This window comes from Dendrobates tinctorius, unplaced genomic scaffold, assembly GCF_039654945.1.
Source record: "Dendrobates tinctorius isolate UK_male_01 unplaced genomic scaffold, ASM3965494v1 ptg000128l, whole genome shotgun sequence".
In the NCBI taxonomy this organism is placed as follows: Eukaryota; Metazoa; Chordata; class Amphibia; order Anura; family Dendrobatidae; genus Dendrobates; species Dendrobates tinctorius.
Window position 1 is genome coordinate 13198919 of NW_027361796.1, and position 20078 is coordinate 13218996.

At 44.6% G+C, this 20078-nt stretch overlaps 1 protein-coding gene across 1 annotated transcript in view; it reads right to left on the bottom strand.

The window, feature by feature from the left end:
- Nucleotides 1-14918: 14918 nt before the first annotated feature.
- LOC141047559 (uncharacterized) overlaps nt 14919-20078 on the bottom strand; it is a 101377-nt gene continuing 96217 nt past the window's right edge. The window contains exon 3 of the transcript XR_012219833.1: nt 14919-15161. The gene's annotated coding sequence lies outside the window, so the exon portion shown is untranslated. The remainder of the gene's footprint in view (nt 15162-20078) is intronic.

Genomic DNA, 20078 nt, shown 5'->3' on the forward strand with positions numbered 1-20078 from the left:
CTTAAGTAAGAAGAATTGATGCTTTTGGCATTCAAATGGGCACTGTAGGTGTGTTTCCTGTCCTCCTCTCACTGCCGACTTTTATTCCCCATTGACTTACATTGGGTTTCGTGTTTCGGGACGACCCCGACTTTTCCCTATAATCGGACGATCTTGCTCGACCCGACTTTTGGAAAAGTCGGGTTTCACGAAACGAAACGCGACCCTAAAAAAACAAAAGTCGCTCAACTCTACTTTCCAGTATTCCTGAATGGCTTCATGTAGCTCACTTTTCACAACAGCAGCAATGTGTACATCACAACATTTTCCATAACACTCCTGACCCCAGGATCTTATCATACTTGCCGACCAGTCCAGTACAGGATTGTGCATTTTTAACCAGGGTAATTCCAGGACAACTGGAAAAGGCAATTTATCAAGTACAAACAAATCTAAAGATTCCTGGTGTTCCATATTCACAGTGAGTGGAAACCTTTCGAGAAATGCACCCATGTTCTAGAGGAGTGTTATCAATCGCCACTACAGTAAAAAGGGATGATAAAGGTACAGAATCAATCTTATACTTGTCTAGAAATTGTTGATCAATTTAAGTGCAGACCCACAGTCCACCATCACTTGAAAATCAATAGAATGACCACGACAGGTAGAACTGCCAGAAAAAGAAACTCCTGCAGACCGTAAAAATGCAATGCAAATGGAAGGGTTACTCTGATTGACCTTTTTTTTCTCTTTTCCTTAGTTATGCGTCCTACACATTGCTTAATAAAATGATCAGCCTTACCACAATAAAGACATAGCCCCTCAAAGAACCTTCTCTCCCTTTCCTTGGAAGGAGAGGACATCGCCCCAAGTTGCAACAGTTCCCCACATTCCACGGGAGTCTCTTGAGAGACAGGGTCCAGGAAAATTGAAGCCTTCTCCTCATTTTGCCTGCCTCTCAATCTTCTATCCACCCGGACAGCCAACTGCATAGCATTTTCCAAAGTAGCCGGTGCAGGATATGCAATGAGTATATCTTTAACCCTGTCATTCAAACATGCTAAAAACTGGCTTTTGAGTGCTGGATCATTCCAGCTGACTTCTGCAAACCATCGTCTGAACTGGGTACAATATATATCTCAGTATCACCAGAACCGGATGCAATGAAAATGTCCAAACTTGTTGCTGACCTCACAATAATGACATAATAATCCCTACACACTGTAATTCAACCTCTGAAGACCTGGGCCTAAGCCGAAAATAAAGTAAACATGCATTTTTAAATTAAAAAAATTCCTACCGTATACCAGAAAAACATTCAGGTAAACCCACCTTAAGTTCTTCAGAGCGAATTCCTGGGCAATTACTCCCGTGCTGTTGTAAGCTGGCAACTTCCAACATTAACCCTTGCAGGCGTTGAGCAAGATCTTGAACACTGTTCATATTGCAGAAATTCGGGAGGGTTATTTTTTTTAAACTTCTTTCGGGCTGGACAAACTGTTACAGATCTGCAACACAGGACTAGGGTAAAAGGGGGAAAATTGACCCTTCACTATGACTAGGCTGATACCCTACGATGGAGTGGGCACCCCATTTCTTGCGAATAGACCAACCGATGATCCTCGGTTAATCTCAAGCGAAGACCTATAGATAGGGGGAGGGGGGGGGGGGGTCGCTGAAAGATCTAAGGACTGGGTACAAAAGCGGGTCACCTCCTACTTGAAAACACAGAGAAGGCTGCAGAAACCAACTGAAAAAAGAAGCTAAGACTAGCAGAACCAGAGGTCTCAGCACTGCACAAATTAAGGCACACAGAAGGCAAAGCAAAAGCACCAAGCCAGAACTCAAGCGGATTAACACTGTTGTCCAGCAAGGACTGGGAGGCAGGTGCAGGTTAATAAAGAGTGATACAATCACCTGACCCAAGACAAACCCAGCAACAGAGGAAAAAGACGAGCAGCCAGAACACCACAAGAAAATGGCAGATAGTCACAGACTAAACAGATTCTAACAATGGCCCACCTACGTGAATCTGACATCCTTATTATTCCCTACCTCGATGACTTCCTTATTGTAGGCGGAACAGCGGATCATTGTTTAGTACAGTAAGAAAGGACAATGTCCGTCCTGGAATGCTTAGGCTGGCTATTAAATATTTAAAAATCACAGTTACAGCCCCTGAGAGTGCAGCAGTTTTTGGGCCTAATTTTAGACTCAGAGTCAGGAGTGTCGTCTGCTGCCCGACAAGTTGATTTGTCTCCGTTATCAAGTTCTGAACGCTTCTAACAACCCCACCATATCCCTCAGGAAGGCCATATCTGTTATGATTGGGTCACCGAGGAGGAGAGCAAGCCCAAGCTAAGCCACAGAAAACCAGAGAGGTTGGTAACTAAGCGGATTGCAGACCCCTGACCCTATCCACACAACCAGCAGTAGCCGTGGAGCGTGCCTACGATGATCCTAGACGCCTCAGCACAGCCGGAGAGCTAACTAAGCCTAAAACCAGAAAGGGGAAATCTAAACTGCCCCAGAGGAGACCCCAAAGGAATAGATAGCCCCCAAACATATATTGTCGGTGAGACAAGATGAAAACACAAACGCAGGCAGGAAAATAGACTGAGCAAATGATGGGGCCCATACTGACTAGACAGAAAAGGAAAGGAAAGACACTGTCTGCAATCATGCAAAAAACCCTGCAAAAAGTCCAACACGTCTGATGAAAAAAATACTGAAGTCGCACGACTTTGCCCATTATATCAGTACTCTGGTATATTCTGAAAGCAGAGCAAAAAGAGGGACAAAAACAAACTGGCACAAGAAGTAACATATGGATGGTGATTCAGCTGGAGCTGGCTGACCCACACAAAACTGAGATAGACAAAACCAGATCAAATGTAAACAGAATAGCAAATGAACACTTAGCTGAACATGCAGGGGCTGAGCTGGAAACAAAGACCTCAGGGGGCAGGAAGAAAACCACCAGCAGGGACAGAGGGAGTCGGCAGTCCCAAATCCCAATCTGAAAACCCAGATCTCCAATCGTTGTCCTCATCATCAGGTGGCAAGCCTCTGTCAATCAGATCAGCTCCATTACCTCCAGTAACCACCAGAGGGAGCCCAGAAAGAGAACTCGCAACCCCTCTGTCAATTTGACCAGTTCCACTACCTTCAGTAATAACCAGAGGAAGGCTATAAAGCGAATTCACAACACATATCCATGTTAGGCTTCCTGTCATCTCGCATCCCCGTCATCTCGCATCCCCGTGGTCCGGTGGGCACAATTCCATAAAATGGCTCTACAAAGGGATGTCTTGTTGAATGATAGGAGCCTTGAGGGTTGTTTGGAGAGTCTGCTGTCTTTACCCCAAACCTCGGTAAAATCCCTTGAGCGGTGGTTAGACCAGAGTAACTTATCCAGAGGGGTTCCCTGGGAATATAATATACCCCGGGTAGTCACGATGGATGCAAGCCTTACTGGGTGGGGGGCTCGTATGGGGAGGTCATGATCCAAGGTCTATGGGAACACCATGAGATAGAGAGTTCTTCTAACCTGAAGGAATTCACAGCAGTAGAACTGGCAGTTAAAAAACTCCTTGTATATCTGCAGGGTCATCACATGTGAGTCCTTTCCCACAATCGGGTCACAGTGGTCTATATCAACCACCAGGGTGGGATTCGTTCCATACCTCTGATGGAAACAGAATGCCTGTTCCTATTTGCAGCGCAACATTTTCTATCTTTGACAGCACTGCATATAAGAGGAAAAAACAATGCCACAGTGGACTTTCTAAGCCGCAACCTACCAAGACAGGTGGAATGGTCTCTAAAAAACACCATCTTCAGCCAAATTGTACGGATGTGGGGTCAGCCGGACGTGGACCTCTTCGCTACCAGGAGGAACAGAAAAGTGAAACAATTCTGCTCACTGGACCCCAGAGAAAGCCCACTGGCAGTAGATGCCTTGCTGATAAAGTGGGATTTCAGTCTGGCTTACACCTTTACTCCCTTATCTCTGCTACCTCTAGTAGTGAGGAAAATCAGGAAGGACAAAGCAAGGGTAATAGTGATCGCTCTCTTTTGGCCCAGGAGGGAATGGTTCCCATGTCTCAGAGCCATGTCGGTGTCCGATCCTTGGGCCAAGTCTACCATCCTCAGGTGGCTGGCCTACATCTGACGGCATGGAATTTAAGAAAATCGCTGCTAATGGATAGAGGTTTTTCCCCAAATCTAATAAATATACTTCTTAAAAGTAGGAAAGAAATTATGAAGAGGATTAGTGCTAGGACCTGGAAAAAATTCATACAAAACTCAGAAATTGTAGATGGGAAGGGGGTTCCAATAGCTCAAATCGTAGAGTTCCTTCAGAATGGTCTTGACATGGGTCTTTCCACCAGTATACTTAAGGTGCAGGTATCAGCACTGGGGGCTCGTTTTAGCTGCAACATCACCAGTAACTACTGGATTAGCAGGTTTATTAAAGCAGCGGGCAGGTCCAGACCTGTTATGAATGGGTCACCGAGGAGAAAAAAACAAAACAAGATAAGTCACAGAAAACCAGAGAGGTTGGTAACTATGCAGATTGCAGATCCCTGATCCTAACCACACAACTAGCAGCAGCCGTGGAGCGTACCTACGATGATCCTAGACGATTCGTCACAGCTGGAGAACTACATAAGCCTGAAGCAAGAAAAGGGGAAAACTAACTGTCCCAGAGCAGACCCCAAAGGAAAGACAGCCCCCACACATGTATTGACGGTGAAACAAGATGAAAGCACAAACACAGGCAGGAAAATAGGCTGAGCAAACGATGGGGCCCAAACTAACTAGAAAGGATAGGAAAGGAAAGACACTGTCTGCAGTCTGCAAAAAACCCTACAAAAATAATGTCCAACACTTCTGGTAGCAAAATTAACCCTGAAGTCACTAGACTTCTCCCACTATATCAGCACTCTGAAATATTCTGAGACAGAGCAAAAAGAGGTCAATCTAATAAGGGACAAAAAGCAAATTGGCAAATACAGGTAAATAAGAGTGGAAATTCAGAACAGCCCCAGCCGTGGCTGGCTGACCACAAAAAATAACTGAATAGACCAATAAAATCAAGTGTGAACATTAGCAGAAAAACTTAGCTTTAGATGACTGGAACAGAGCTGAAAACCAAGACCTGACAAGCCAGAAGGAATCACCAGCACCAGAATAGGGAGTCGGCTGTCTTAAATCCAGTCTAAGATTCCTGAGGTCCAATCGTCATCCTCATTATCAGGTGGCAGATCTCTACTGATTAAATCAGCCTCACTACCTCCTGTTACCACCAGAGGGAGCCTGGCAGGAGAACTCACAACTGGTGGACCAGAAAATGAACTCACAACAGTACCCCCACCCTTGAGGAGGGGTCACCGAACCCTCATCCACGCCACCAGGCCGATCAGGATGGGCCCGGTGAAAAGCACGAACCAATCTATTGGCATGAATATCAGAGGCAGAGACCCAAGAATTATCCTCCTGGCCATAACCCTTCCATTTGACCAAATACTTGAGTCTCCGTCTAACCAACCATATTTGTGAAATACGTTATGGATCTTGAACGGAACTGGAAGAGCCAATCGAAAAGAAACAGGATTAAGAATCTCCAAAATCTTATAAGGTCCAATAAATCTTGGCTTAAATTTTGGAGATGCAACCTTCATAGGAATATTCTTAGATGACAACCAAACCATATCACCCACATTAAACCGAGGACCAATGGTCCTATGCCGGTTGGAAAATCGCTGGGCCTTTTCCAGAGAGTGACAACTTATCCACCACTTGGTCCCATATCTGCTGCATTCTCTCAACCACAGTGTCCACACCTGGGCAGGACGAAGATTCCACTTGCCCTGAAGAGAATCGAGGATGAAACCCAAAATTACAGAAAAAGGGTGTCATCAAAGTGGCAGAACTAGCTCTATTGTTCAGTGCGAATTCGGCCAAGGGCAAAAATGAGACCCAATCATCCTGATCAGCAGATATAAAACATCTCAAATAAGACTCCAAGGTCTGGTTTGTTCTCTCAGTGTGTCCATTGGTCTGGGGATGAAACGCGTAGGAGAAGGATAACTGAATTCCCAGATTGGAACAAAAGGCTTTCCAGAATCTGGAAACAAACTGGAATCCTCTGTCGGACACAGTGTTCTCAGGAATCCCATGTAACCGAACCACCTGTTGTAAAAACAAGGGCACCAACTCAGCGGAAGATGACAACTTTGGGAGTGGTACAAGATGGACCATCTTCAAAAATATATCACAAATCACCCAGATAATAGTCATCCTCTGAGAGACAGGAAGATCAGAAATAAAATCCATTGATATATGGGTCCATGGCCTCTTGGGCACCGGCAGGGGCATCAGCAACCCACTAGAATGAGAACAAGGCTTAGACCGAGAATAAGTCCCACAGGACTGTACAAAATTCCTGATGTCACGAGATAAGGCAGGCCACCAAAAAGACCGACTCATCAAATCTCTGGTACCAAAAATACCTGGATGACCAGCCAATGCGGAGCAATGAATTTCAGACATCACTCTCTTTCTCCACTGGTCAGGAACATACAATTTTCCCATAGGGCAACGCTCAGGTTTATCCTCCTGAAATTCCTCGAGGGCGCATCTCAAATGAGGCGAAATGGCAGAAAGAACTACCCCCTCACCTAGGATGGTAGTAGGCTCAGTCACACTAAGGGTATCGGCAAAGAAACTCCTAGAAAGGGCATCTGCCTTAACATTCTTAGTGCCCAGAAGAAAAGAGACCACAAAATTAAAACGCGTGAAAAACAAGGCCCATCTAGCCTGTTTAGGATTCAAGCGTTTGGCCGACTCCAGATAAATCAAATTCTTGTGATCGGTGAGGACCACAACTTGATGTCTAGCTTCCTCCAACCAATGTCTCCACTCCTCAAATGCCCATTTCATGGCCAACAATTCCCGATTCCCCACGTCATAGTTGCGTTCAGATGGGGAGAACTTTCGAGAAAAGAAGGCACAGGGATTCATCTTAGAAGTCACAGGGTCTTTTTGAGACAAAACAGCTCCTGCACCAATCTCAGAAGCATCTACCTCCACCTGAAATGGAAGTGAGACATCAGGTTGCCGTAAAACTGGAGCTGAAGTAAATCTCTGCTTAAGCTCCTGAAATGCTGAGACAGCCTCAGGAGACCAATTCAGCACATCAGCGCCCTTCTTGGTCAGATCAGTCAGTAGTTTGACAATACCAGAAAAATTACCTATAAATTTACGATAGAAATTAGCAAAACCCAAAAACTTCTGGAGGGCCTTCAAAGAAGTAGACTGAACCCAATCATAAATGGCCTGTACCTTGGCCGGGTCCATTTCAATAGTCGATGGAGACCAGATAAATCCCAAAAATGAAATCCTCTGTACACCAAAGAGGCATTTCGATCCCTTAACAAACAGGGAATTCTCCCTCAAAATCCGGAACACAGTCCGGACGTGTTCCACATGAGAATCCCAATCACTAGAAAAGATCAAAATATCATCCAGATAGATGATCAAAAACTTATCCACAAAGTCACGGAAAATATTCATAAAGGACTGGAAGACAGAAGGGGCATTAGTGAGCCCAAAAGGCATCACCAGGTACTCAAAATGTCCCTCCGGAGTATTAAACGCCGTCTTCCATTCATTCCCGTGCTTGATGCGAATAAGATTATACGCCCCCCTGAGGTCAAGCTTAGTAAACCAGCAGGCACTCTTAACTCTGGAGAATAAATCAGACATCAGAGGTAACGGGTACTGATATTTAACCGTCATCTTGATAAGGGAGCGATAATCAATACACGGTCTTAATGAACCATCTTTCTTGGCCACAAAAAAAAACAGCACCTAAAGGTGATGAGGATGGTCTAATATGACCCTTCTCCAACGACTCCTTAATATAGGATCGCATAGCATCATGTTCGGGTACTGATAAGTTGAAAAGCCGACCCTTGGGAAATTTACACCCAGGCATCAACTCAATTGCACAGTCATAACTCCTATGAGGAGGCAAAGACGCAGACTTGCTCTCACTAAACACATCAGAAAAATCGGCTAGATAATCAGGAATATCATGAGACTGAGGAGAGGTGGAGAAAACAGGAGCGTCTCTAAGAACACACTGACAACCCCAACTCACCACAGACCCAGATTTCCAATCCAAAACTGGATTATGAGTTTGCAACCAAGGAAAACCCAGAACAATAGTATCATGCAAACTATGCAGCACCAAAAATTTACAATTTTCTTGGTGGTCTGGGGCAACTCGTCCGCAGAGGAGTCATGGAAAAACCACAACGTTTAGCAAAGTCCAAAACCATCAGATTCAACGCTGCTCCTGAATCCACAAAAGCCTTCGTGGAAAACGTGGATAAGGAGCAGAACAGTGTAATTGCCAAAAGAAACTTAGGTTGTACACTGCCCACAGTAAATGTGTGTGCAAAACGTTTCTCTCATTTAGGGCAGACAGAAATAGTATGAGACACGTCTCCACAGAAAAAACACAGCTTATTACGCCTTCTAAACTCCTGACGTTGCGCCCTAGACAAAACCCCATCACATTGCATAGGTTCAGACGTTTGTTCAAAAGGTAGCAGTGCCTTCCGTGTAGTTCTACGTTCACATAAACGCCGATCAACTTGAATGGCTAATGACAGAGCCATCCAGACCAGAGGGAACAGGAAATCCCACCATAACATCTTTTACAGTCTCTGATAAACCCTTCCGAAAGAGAGCTGCCAATGCACTATCATTCCATGTAGTAAGGACCGCCCACTTTTGGAATTTTTGACAGTATAACTCTGCAGAATCCTGACCCTGGTTTAATGCCAACAGGGTTCTCTCAGCTTGATCAACAGCATTAGGTTCATCATACAACAACCCCAAGGCTTGAAAAAATGCATCCACATTAGTCAGAATAGGATTTTCAGGTGTCAGAGAAAAAGCCCAATCCTGGGGATCGCCATGCAGCAAGGAGATGGCAATTTTAACCTGCTGCACAGAGCTCCCTGATGAGTTAGGTTTCAAGTCAAGAAATAATTTAAAATTATTCTTAAAATTCAGAAATTTAGACTGATCCCCAGAAAACACATCAGGAGTAGGGATCTTAGGTTCAGCAGCATGTGATTGAATGAGGTAGGTGGAAATTCCCTGTACTTCAGCAGCAAGTTGCTCCACACGATCAGACAATTGCTTAATCTCCATTAGGAAAAAAAAAATCCTCCAACGGCCCCAGAGAAAAAAATATAAAAAAAAATTCTGACACTTTTTTTTTTTTAACAACTTTTCCTGCTTTTGAGTACCCTAGAATCGGCGGTATGGCTGGTGATTCTGTTATGAATGGGTCACCGAGGAGAAAAAAAACAAAACAAGCAAAGTCACAGAAAACCAGAGAGGTTGGTAACTATGCAGATTGCAGATCCCTGATCCTAACCACACAACTAGCAGCAGCCGTGGAGCGTACCTACGATGATCCTAGACGATTCGTCACAGCCGGAGAACTACATAAGCCTGAAGCAAGAAAAGGGGAAAACTAACTGCCCCAGAGCAGACCCCAAAGGAAAGACAGCCCCCACACATGTATTGACGGTGAAACAAGATGAAAGCACAAATACAGGCAGGAAAATAGGCTGAGCAAATGATGGGGCCCAAACTAACTAGAAAGGATAGTAAAGAAAAGACACTGTCTGCAGTCTGCAAAAAACCCTACAAAAATAATGTCCAACACTTCTGGTAGCAAAATTAACCCTGAAGTCACTAGACTTCTCCCACTATATCAGCACTCTGAAATATTCTGAGACAGAGCAAAAAGAGGTCAATCTAATAAGGGACAAAAAGCAAATTGGCAAATACAGGTAAATAAGAGTGGAAATTGAGAACAGCCCCAGCCGGGGCTGGCTGACCACACAAAAAACTGAATAGACCAACAAAATCAAGTGTGAACATTAGCAGAAAAACTTAGCTTTAGATGACTGGAACAGAGCTGAAAACCAAGACCTGAAAAGCCAGAAGGAATCACCAGCACCAGAATAGGGAGTCGGCTGTCTTGAATCCAGTCTGAGATTCCTGAGGTCCAATTGTCATCCTCATTATCAGGTGGCAGATCTCTACTGATTAAATCAGCCTCACTACCTCCTGTTACCACCAGAGGGAGCCTGGCAGGAGAACTCACATCTGGTGGACCAGAAAATGAACTCACAACACAGACCCATTGTTAGGGAAAGGTTTTTGCCATGGGATTTAAACCTAGTAATCACAGCCATGACAGAAGCTCACTTTGAGCCTATTTCATCAATCTCTGTAAAAATAAATCTCTCCCTCAAGGTAGCCTTCTTGGTAGCGTTAACATCAGCATGAAGGGTGAGTGACATCCAGGCACTGTCTAGTCTCCCTCCATATACACAGTTCCATGATGATAGGGTGATACTTAGGCCTGATCCAGCTTACTTACCTAAGGTAGCTTCCAGTTTTCATATAACACAGGAAATAATCCTTCCATCTTTCCTCCCCAACCCGGTCAACCAGAATGAAACGAAGCTCCACACTCTAGATGTTAGGAGATGTCTCGTAGAGTACCTATCAGTCACTGATTCCTGGAAAAAGGACAATGCCTTGTTTGTTTCCTTTCAAGGCACCAGGAAGGTTCTTAGGGTGTCAAAGAGCACATTGGCTAGGTGGATTAGGGAGACTATTTCTCTAGCATACACTTCAAGTGGCAGGCCAGCCCCTGAGAAGTTGAGGGCGCATTCCACTCGATCCATGGAAGCCTCATGGGCGGAGAGGTCAGAAGTCTCCATTGACCAAATATGTAAGGTGGCCACTTGGTCCTCTCCAAGCACATTTTAGAATCATTTTAGGTTAGATTTAGGTGCTTCCTCAGACCTCTCCTTCAATATAAAGGTGCTGCAGGCTGTAGTCCCTCCCTAAGTAGTCATTATTCTCTGTAATTCTCTCGTTGGTGCCGTCATGGGGATCGAATAAAGTCTTAGTTACTTACTGCTAGCGGTATTTTTCTGAGCCCATGACAGCACCCTTAGATTCCCTCCCTCTTCTACTTTGGGTGTTAACTTCATTCTCTTATGAGGTTCACATGTGTGAAGTAGTTAGTAGTTAGAGTATTGTGCATAATTTTGCCATTAACCTTGGTGGTCTTCTCGAGCTCTGTAATCCAACTGATGCGTGGGAGAGGTGCCACCCTTTTGTATCTGTAGATTTCCTGTTCCTGAAGGGCAGATCCCCTCTCGTTGGTGCTGTCATGGGCTCCGATACCATTAACAGTAAGTAACTAACAATTTTTCAGTTCCAAAAATTTAGACAACCCGCTGTATCACACTTTGTCATTTGTTTGGGTTTAAATGAAGCTGTAGAGGCTCAATCTACAAACAAATTCTTCTGTTATGGACGTTATAAAGTAAGGGATCTGACTTGAAAAATAGTCTGTAGCATCTAGTGTGCTATAGAGGCCTGATATACAGACCTGATAGAGGATATACAGACCTGATAGAGGCTTCAGAGAAGCCCTTTAAGATTTCCTTTTTATATAAAAGAGATTTTGACATGACTTGTGTCCTGTCATCTAGCTGGGACAGCATGACCCAGCTGTCACATGATGCAAGTTATCTAATATATAAAGCTCAAAGTGTGTATGTATGTATGTATGTATGTACAGTATGTGTGTGTGTGTGTGTGTGTGTATGTATGTGTGTGTGTGTGTGTGTATGTCCGGGATAGGCATCCGCACCGTCGCAGCTACAGCCACAAAATTTGGCACAGTCGCACGTCTGGACCCCGAGAGCGTCCTAAGCTATGTTGTGAGACGAAATTTTAACCCCGCGCGTTCCAATTCACCAAACAAATTTGCCCCCATCTACATACTGGGGAAAAAGCGTGTGAGTGTCAAGCCCCGCCCCTCGTTATGATGTCATAATGCCCCTATTTGCATACTGGGGAAACAGTGTGTGCATATTAAGCCCTGCCCCTCATTATGATGCCACAATGGTTGCCATGGCGACGCTGATGTCATCATAGGTTGCAAGCCCTGCCGCCGCTCATTATGATGTCATAATGGTGGACTATGGGATGGAGGATGTGTGATGGGTATATGGGCACTGGACTATGGGATGGAGGATATGTATGACGGGTATATGGGAACGGGACTATGGGATGGCGGATATGTATATGGGCACAGGACTATGGGATGGAGGATGTGTGATGGGTATATGGACACTTGACTATGGGATGGAGGATATGTTTGACGGGTATATCGGCATGGGACTATGGGATGGCGGATATGTATATGGGCACGGGACTATGGGATGGAGGATGTGTGATGGGTATATGGGCACTGGACTATGGGATAGAGGATATGTATGACGGGTATATGGGCACGGGACTGAGATGGTGGATATGTATGATGGGTATATGGGCACGGGACTATGGCATGGAGGATATGTATGATGGGTATTTGGGCATGGGACTATGAGATGAAAGATGTGTGATGGGTATATGGGCACTCGACTATGGGATGGCGAATATATATGATGGGTATATGGGCATGGGACTATGGGATGGAGAATATGTATGATGGGTATATGGGCATGGGACTATGGGATGGAGAATATGTATGATGGGTATATGGGCATGGGACTATGGGATGGAGGATGTGTGATGGGTATATGGGCACTCGACTATGGGATGGAGGATATGTATGATGGGTATATGGGCACAGGCCTATGGGATTGTGGATATGTATGATGGGTATATGGGCACGGGACTATAGGATGGAGGATAATTATAATTTGCTATAACTAACCACAGTTAGTTACTATGCCCGGGCAGCGCCGGGCTCTTCAGCTAGTTGATAATAAGCACTGTGTTGATCAAATGTGACTAATTATCAGTGCTGGTGCTAGAAATAATCAATAAAACTAATAAAAGGCTCATTAGCCTTATGGTGATTAGACCAAATGTGCTGACATTTAAGACTACATAATAAAAGCCTATTTGCTCCTTGCCTGAAATGGAATTCCACCTGAAGGATAGTAATGTTTTACCTGTAATAATCAATTCCACTTAGTTGCAATAACAAGTCTTGACATGTGCATAGCACAGAGATGACATAAGGTATACGCCCACTCAAAAGAGTATAAAGCAAGGGAGAAGGCCCCAAAAAGTCAGGAATAGAAAAATCAAAGTATTTGGTGAAGTGGCAGAAGTGAGTTAAGAGGAGAAGGTAGACATAGAAATATACGGCAGAGCAAAAAAATAAATCCAACTGTATTGCATGTGCAACTGCCAGACCCCATTTAGGGACAATTCCCCTCAGACTTTCAGAGCAAGACCAAACAGATTTACAATGTATTTTAGCCTTGTATGACCCTACTGATAATACTCTGTGTCAGGCTCTCTAAGCCCTGTACCCGATAGTAAAAACTGATCAAGTACCTCCTAAGGTTTTCGCATACCCAGGTAACTACACTTTTTTCCAAAGGAAAGTGTGAGGTAGCGCTGTCATTCAAGGTTGGGGGACACTCGCTTGGCAGCAAATAAATCACATCCGGTATGGGTTTTCCATAAAACCATATCAGTCCGTGAGGTTTATTATTCAGCATAAACCAAAGGAAGCACCACAAAGTTCATATCAGCATAGTGTCCGTTATATAGGCTATTCAGCCTCATCATTATCTCACCCGTCAGGGTTCCTTATGCGGTTTCACCATCGCATACGTTAGTTCCCTCCAGGGAGCTCTCAGGCACACATCGCCAATGCTCACACAGCCGCTCCACAGGCTGTTAGCGAGGAGATCCTTCTCCTCACAGGACCTTCCAAACTGGACCAATCAGGTCCCAGCATTCACACCAGGTGACCTACCCTGGCCACCATATATGGTCTGTAGCCACGCCCACTGGGTCACATGGCTATGACCTCATCACAGGTCCTTCACATACTCACATAGCCTTTTACTATAGGTGTTATCAGACACACCCCTGGGTGGATTTGTAGGTAACCAGAACCCGCCCATCTCTCTAGTTACCTGAAGACTTCTCTCTTATACTTAGAAACAACACCTCAGCAATGATATTGCTGATCACACATACACAAGTCTCCATCTCAAAGCCACCCACTTTGAGATACATAACTATCCTTCAGGATTCTGCCACTCATCCGTTCTCCTGGGAAATCCACACAGTGCCCCCTAGTGGACACAGTGGTCATTACACCACAAAAGGTACAGGAGTGGGGATATCGGTAGGAAATCTAACTTCAGAGTTTTGTGAAATCACCATCCCCATAGACACAGATACAAGTGGTTATAAAGCTAAATGGTTTCAGGATCAGACTGCAGCAAGAAGTGTTATATGGTTACATGGGGACCTGAAGCTGAGGCCCCAGTTACCGGCAAATTGGATAGGCAGCTGTGTATTGGTTCAGGTACTCATGCCATTTTAAATAATTTCATCAGAAGAGATACAAAGGGGTAAAATGAATGCTGGAACTCTACACAGAAACTAAAAGTCATCTCCTGTTGGATCTTTTGATCCAAGACTCTACATAGATAATATATGGGTTCCTAGAGGGGTACCGGACGAGTACAAAGCTAGGAACCAGATCACAGCAGGATTTGAATCAGTTTTTTTTGTGGGCTACACTAAATAAAAATGTGGATTGGATAAATTACATCTACTATAACCAACAAAGGTTCATAAACTACACTAGGGATGCAATAAAGGGGATAGCTGAACAATTAGACCCAACTTTTGTTAATGACATACCAGAATAGAATGGCTTTAGACATGTTGCTAGCAGAAAATGGGGGAGTCTGTAAAATGTTTGGCACTTACTGTTGCACTTTTATTCCAAATAACACAGCCCCCAGATGGAATCATCACAAAAGCATTGGAGGGTCTTACATCACTATCTGAAGATCTAGCCGAAAATTCTGCCATCGACAACCCATTCACAAATTGGCTGGAATGCTGGTTTGGAAAATGGAGTCCTCTCGTATCCATTCTTCAATAAGGGCAGGATCTGATTGAATAAACTTTGTGGTTCTTATGCTGATACGCCTTGTCTCTGTCTCAGTCCATCACTTGCTTGAGCAATCACAACATTTGACATCCAATATACTTGATGGTGTGACTTAAAAACCACCCTAACAGACCAAAAAAAATCTTCTGTTATTAACGTCATACAGTAAGGGACCTGACTTGAAAAATATTTTGTAGCATCTATTTTGCAGAGGCCTGATCCAGAGGCCACAAACAAATTCTTCTGTTATTAACGTCATACAGTAAGGGACCTGACTTGAAAAATAGTAGCATCTAGTGTGTTAGAGAGGCCTGATACATAGGCCACAAAAAAATGTTCTGTTATTAACATCATACAGTAAGGCTGCGTAATAGAAGCGGACATGCCTGCTATTTTTGACTGATCTCAGAGAACAATCACACCACAAGTTTCTCAATCCACAGTAACATCTCCGCCTGCACCTCTCTCATGGTTCACAGTTTGTCCGGTTCACCGTACTCTGCCCTCTCACAGCACTGCAGCCAGCCCAGTTGTGATCATGGCAAGATCAGCTGTGGCAAAGAATGCTTAATACCACATGTACAACCCTCAGGGGTTAAATGTCAGTAGCTTGGAGGATTCCCATTCAAAATAAAACATAACCTTTAATAATTCATTAAAACCTGAGACATCACATAAACAACACAAACAGACATAATAGTTCTTCGGCATATCAATGCTCATTTAAAAAATGGTTCGGTCTCACCATTACTCATGGACATAGACGCCCCGGCGTATTCTTCAGAGGTCCCCTTCCGGGTATTTGGGTCCATATAGCAGCACAAGACAGCATGTGGAAAAGGAGGTTAAAGGGTTACAGGTGTGCAGTTTTCCCTATCCTCCAAAAAGTAAGTCCCATGGATAGATGGTGTGGTTTCCTTAAATAGACCATCCTACACACAAGTCCCACCCCCCGACGTTTAGCCTCACCTGAGGTAGTCAGATCAATGGCCAGTAGGGAAAGTATATACAAGAAGCCCATTCATTGGTATAATAATGAGAGGTCAGTGAAACCGCCCCTATGTTCTCTTATATATACTAAGAATCTGCCCAAGCTCAAAAATTGACACAGCAATCACTTTTCAATTCAAAACATAAATTATCATGCCTCGATATATTTCTCAGAATAGGGCACCATTGTATAAGGCCATAATTATAAATTAATCCTGATATACAGATATGATGTCCCTCACAATGGGGTATTTGTGTCAGATTAATCCCCTGGGGCATAGATGCCGCTTTCATCGCAGTAAATTCACACAGTGAGATTTCCAGGGTGAAGGTGATCGCGGATACCGTGATATATCCTCTCTATGAAGTAAGCTCTGCTACAGTCACGGTAAACCCGCTTAGTAAGGTCACTCAGCAGTGGTCACACCAAGCTCACATGGTGAGGACTCCAAACAGAGGACAATCGCTGATACCGCGAAGTGTCACCCTTCGGTGGTGAACGCCACTACAATCGCGGCAAGTTCACACAGTGAGATCTCCAGCTGGAGGGTGATTGCAAAATACCGCGATATCTCATCTCCGGGTAAATTAGGCATCTCCATTGTGACCGCCCTGTGGGACAGACCAAGCATAATTAGTGGGCAGACCAAGCCTAATTAGGACGCCACAGTAGTGCCGTGATTAAAAAAATATATAGCTTACAATTAGGTCATATGGCCTTTTTTTTTTTTTTTTTTCTTCTTCTTTCTCCCCTCCCTTCCCTTCACCCAGTGGGGTAGATCAGGCCAAATCTAACGATAAGTCACTTCGAATTAAGCCCTGTACCTCTGTTTGTCACCCTATGGGGCGGATCTAACATGATCATGTAAATATAACCACAGCCCACTTCCAGTCATATAGCGAGCTCATAGTACACAGCGCATGGGGCAAAAGAAGGGGGGCATATATGATCAAAGAAAAATATAAGAGACTGCAATATATGTAGTCTATATGCTCAGTACAGATAAGAAATTCCTGTCAGTGATTGCATAGGTAATCTCATGCATAAAGGAGATCTTTTAACCAATTAATGATCTGCATATATCCAATGTTCCCCTTCATGGCATAGGTCTTAAATAGTGCTAGTAATCCCACAGGTGTAACACATTCATCCTACCTCGTAGGGAAAGAAAAAAACAAACTACAACCCATATTGCTGATTCCCCATAGGTATCAATGGTGCATACCATATACATTGCATGGAGAAAGTGGTGATCTCCAGATAAACGGTAGGATCAAATCAGGGGACAGACAGGAATGATTACCAGCATTGTTGAAGATAAGTAGGGGTCAGATAACCATCAACGGACATTTAGGCAGCGCATTTAATTAAAGGTATAGGTATATTCATAGTCATTCCTAGTTATTGCCTCCATTTCCACAAGGCTCGGAACGTTAATCATAGACACAGAATATACATAAGGGATGATATACATCTCATCTAAGGTCTCATTATAGATAAAGAGAATCCTGTTTTGTGACTGGACCCAAGGGTAAGGGTACTGGAAAAAATTCTTGAGGTCTAGGGGCTATTTCATATTATATTCATGTTAGATCAATGTCAGTGAAGGTACACATAGCTGAAAGAAGGTACTCTCAAAATAGGCTGGATGTTATGTATAATATAACGGGCTAAGCGTCACTCTGTCTGAAGCCTTTATAGACTGCGCAAGCGTGACACGCCTGCGCTGTCTGGCTCCAGACAGAATGAGGCATCCCGCGGTGAGGAGTGTGTATGGCGTTGGAGAAGGCGGTACACATATACACTGCATACCGCTATGTCCGGCGCCATACTTACATACTTACCTGACCGGGAGGAGCGTTGCCGCGGCACTTCTCTTCGGCCGGAGACCGAGGCAGGAGTGCGGCCGGACTCGCGCATGCGCATAGCGCGATCCGCCGCCATTTTACTGAAGACACATTTGCAGTGTGTCTTCAGCAATATGGCGCCAGACAGCGCTATGGCCATGCACGTACTCCGGCAGAACGTGACAGCGCTGGACACAGGGAAGAATGGTGAGTATAAAAGTTTTTTTTTTGTATGTGTGTAGTTTAATAGGGGTGAGGGGGACCATGCATACCAGGATAAGGGGGGAGATGGGACCATGCATACCAGGAAAGGGGACCATGCATACCAGGATAGGGGGTGAGGGGACCATACATACATGAAAGGGAGGTGAGGGGACCACACATACCAGGAAAGGGGGGTGAGGGGACGACAGGGGGTGAGGGGTCCACGCATAACACAAAAGGGGGGTGAGGGGACCACGCAAACCACGAAAGGGGGGTGAGGGGACCAAGCATACCAGGAAAGGGGGGTGAGGGGACCACACATAGCAGGATAGGGGGATGAGGGGACCACACATACCAGGAAAGGGGGGGTGAGGGGACCACAGGGGATGAGGGGTCCATGCATAACACAAAAATGGGGGTGAGGGGGACCACGCAAACCACGAAAGGGGGGTGAGGGGACCAAGCATACCAGGAAAGGGGGGTGAGGGGACCACACATATCAGGATAGGGTAATTAACACTAAATGCCACAGATGAAAAAACAAATGGCACAAAGAATGTGGAGTACAAAATGTAAACAATTTTATTTATATTTGAATTCATATATCATACAATCACATATAGATGCCTCAAATTATCAAAAAAATTCGCTGGAAACATGGACCACGAAAAATCACTACATTATCCAATACATAAACCAATAATTTGTGCTGAAAATGGCATATAATACCCAAACAGTCATATGTAAGACCGCTAAAAATCCATATTGTAATAAATGCCCAACATGACAATTTACATCTTAATCATAGTACCTGGATTTTACTAAAGCGGATCATGTTCTAACAGCCTAAAGGGTAAGCCATAATGATGCTACCGAACGTAAAATTAGCGATAGCTGTGTATATATGTGACCACGCTGTCACCGCAATCTACCCCGATGCGCGTTTCGCCTCTTCTTCTTCCGGGGGTGTGACCACAAGAAGGCTGGAAGTGCCTTTAAATTACCGGTGACCAATCAAAGGGGCGAAAACAGCCCTATTTTGACAAAGATCTTACCAGAAAAACCTCTCATTGTGGCTAAAAGATCCAAAAACGTTCGGTATCATCATTATGGCTTACCCTTTAGGCTGTGTGCCCACGTAGCGATTTTTAAGCGTTTTTGCCGCGATTTTCGTCGCAAAAACGTTTAAAAATCGTGTACAGAACGCCCCCATGCATTCCTACGGCATTCCGCACATGCTGTGCTAATGCTGCGCTTTTTTCCGCGGCGGAATCGCATCACGGAAAAAATCGCAGCATGCTCATTCTTTTATGCGGAATCGCAAACAATTGCCGCGATTCCGCACCCATAGGAATGCATGAGAATCGCTTACTTCCCGCATGTGGCTATGCCCACCATGCGGGAAGCTAAGCGTCTCATGTGCGGTTGGTACCCACGGTGTGGAGGAGAGGAGACTGTCCTCCAGGCCCTGGGTACCATAGCCCTGTAAAAAAAAGAATAAAAAAATCGAGGTATATTTACCTTCCGGTGTCCCGCGCTGCATTCCCGGGCCTCACGTTCCCAGTAATGCCTTGCGGCAAGGCCCTGTAATGACGTGGTCTCGCGAGATCACTATAGCAACGCGAGACTACGTCATCACAGGTCTCGCAAGGCATTACTGGGAACGCGGAGGCTCGGGATGGCAGCGCGGGACGCCGGAAGGTAAATATACCCCGATTTTTTTATTTTTTTTAGCATTTTAACACATATTTTTATTTTAACGCATAGGCGGCCTCAATAGTAAAAACCTGGTCACACTTGTCAAACACTATGTTTGACGAGTGTGACCAACCTGTCAATCACTTTCCAAGCGCTGCTTCAAATCGCTTGGAAAGTGCTTGAATATCGCACGCGAAACTCGCGGCAAAATCACGATCATAATCTCGGTAAAATCGAGGTGAAATCGCGTGGAAAAAAACGCGCGATTTCTGGGAAGGAGTCCGGTTTTTAGTGAGCTTTT